Source organism: Cryptomeria japonica, unplaced genomic scaffold (genome assembly GCF_030272615.1).
Source record: "Cryptomeria japonica unplaced genomic scaffold, Sugi_1.0 HiC_scaffold_224, whole genome shotgun sequence".
Classification (NCBI taxonomy): domain Eukaryota; kingdom Viridiplantae; phylum Streptophyta; class Pinopsida; order Cupressales; family Cupressaceae; genus Cryptomeria; species Cryptomeria japonica.
In genome coordinates, this window is record NW_026729046.1 from 107894 (window position 1) to 109792 (window position 1899).

The 1899-nt window shown below is 61.3% G+C and overlaps 1 non-coding gene across 1 annotated transcript; it reads left to right on the top strand.

The window, feature by feature from the left end:
* Window positions 1-1780: 1780 nt before the first annotated feature.
* LOC131868918 (5S ribosomal RNA) lies at window positions 1781-1899 on the top strand. The gene has a single exon (XR_009367319.1). It is a non-coding gene; the product is annotated as a 5S ribosomal RNA (ribosomal RNA).

Here is a 1899-nt window from a genome sequence, read left to right on the forward strand (position 1 = left end):
CAAGGTGCCCACCCTGGCGGAGGTGCGCGCCCGGGGCAAACCGGGCTCCGACTTCGTGCACTGCATGGTGCCCACCAAGGCGCGCAACCCAGCCAAGGTGCCCACCGCAGCGAAGGTGCACGCGAGGTGCGCACCCGAGGTGCACACCCGGGGCAAACCGGGCTCCGACTTCGTGCACGCCGCACCTTGGAGCACACTTCAGAGCGCTCCTTGGTACGCACCAGGGCGCGCAACCCAGCCAAGGTGCTCACCCCGGCGAAGGTGCACGCGAGGTGCGCACCCGGGGCAAACCGGGCTCGGACTTCGTGCACGCCGCACCTTGGAGCACACATCGGAGCGCTCCCGGGTTCGCACCAGCATTGCGCACCTTTGATGCGCTGCCTTCACTAATTTCCAGAAAAGGCAAAAAAAAGAAAAAAATGAGATTTTAAAATTTCCGTTTTGAAAGATAGTGAAAAAAACGGAACGCGGGTGCCATCTTGAGCCCGCCCTGGTGTGCAGCCCAGGCAAGTTGTGCGCACCAAGGCACCCACCCTGGCCAAGGTGGGTCACGGGGTGGGTCCTAGGGTGGGTAACGGGGTGGGTACTAAGGTGCGTGCCAAGGTGGGTCATAGGGTGGGTGCCAAGGTGGGCACCAGGGTGGGTGTGCACCAACCCTAGCCAGGGTAGGTCACGGGGTGGTTGTCGGGGTGGGCGTCAAGGAGCCAAGGTGGGTGGCAAGTAGCCAAGTTGCGTGCCAAGGTGGGTGTCGGGGTGGGTGCCAAGGATCCAAGGTGGGTGCCAAGGAACCAAGGTGGGTGTCTGGGTGGGTGCCGAGGTGGGAGCCAGGGTGGGTCCCAAGGTGAGTGCAAAGGTGGGTGCCAGGGTCAAGGTGAGTGCCAATGTGGGTTCCAAGGTGCCAGGGTCAGGGTGAGTGCCAATGTGGGTTCAAAGGTGCTAAGTTGGGTGCGAGGTTGGGTGCGAGGGTGGGTGGGTGCCAAGGTGTGCTAGGTGGAAGCCCGGGTGGGTCGGCATCCCATGGGTGTCGAGTTGGGTGCCTGATGGGTGCTTCTTGTCAAGTTTTAGTCGTCGGGACTCATTTCGAGCCTTAGAGGTCGTTTCTTGTCCGGTTGCCCTGTCTTCGACCTGGGAACCCAATTTTGGTCCTCGGGTCCCATTTTTTTTTGTCTCGCATCCCACTTTTGGCCTGTGGCCTTTTCGGGGTCGATTCTCGTTTTGGGCATCAGAGCATGTTTCTTCTCCTAAAACCCAATATTTGTTTATTAAGTCTCGGAACACATTTTTGTTCTCGTGGACCCATCATGGGTCTTGGAACGCATTTGTGGTCCTTGGGTCCCATTTTGCATCCCGAAACTTGTGTTTTGGTGCTTGATCCCTATTTTGGGTGCCCACCTTGCACCAAGTGCGCACCCGGGGCAAACCGAGCGCCTTGGTGCACCGGGGCAAGATCGAGCGTGCACCCGAGGCGCCCCGAACATGCACCAAGGTGCACTCGGCCCACATGTGAGCGCAGGTCGTTGCGCCCGAGGTGGTGTGTGGGCACCGCGTTGCAGACGGGACACTGCACGCACACGACGCCCCCTACAGGTGCACGCACGTAGGCCGGGCCGGGTGCACACCCGACGCCCTAGCAAGGTGCGCGCACCCGGGCAGGGCTCACACTTGGCGAACGGGGCGCACTTCGCGAGGGAGGGTGTGCACCTCGACGGGGGTGGGTGGCCGGGGTGGATTCGCACGTGGGTCGCGGTTTGCTAAGTACACACTGCGACAAGCTCATAACGGGTGCGATCATACCAGCGTTAGTGCACCGGATCCCATCAGAACTCCGCAGTTAAGCGCGCTTGGGCCGGAGTAGTACTGGGATGGGTGACCTCCCGGGAAGTCCCGGTGTTGCACCCT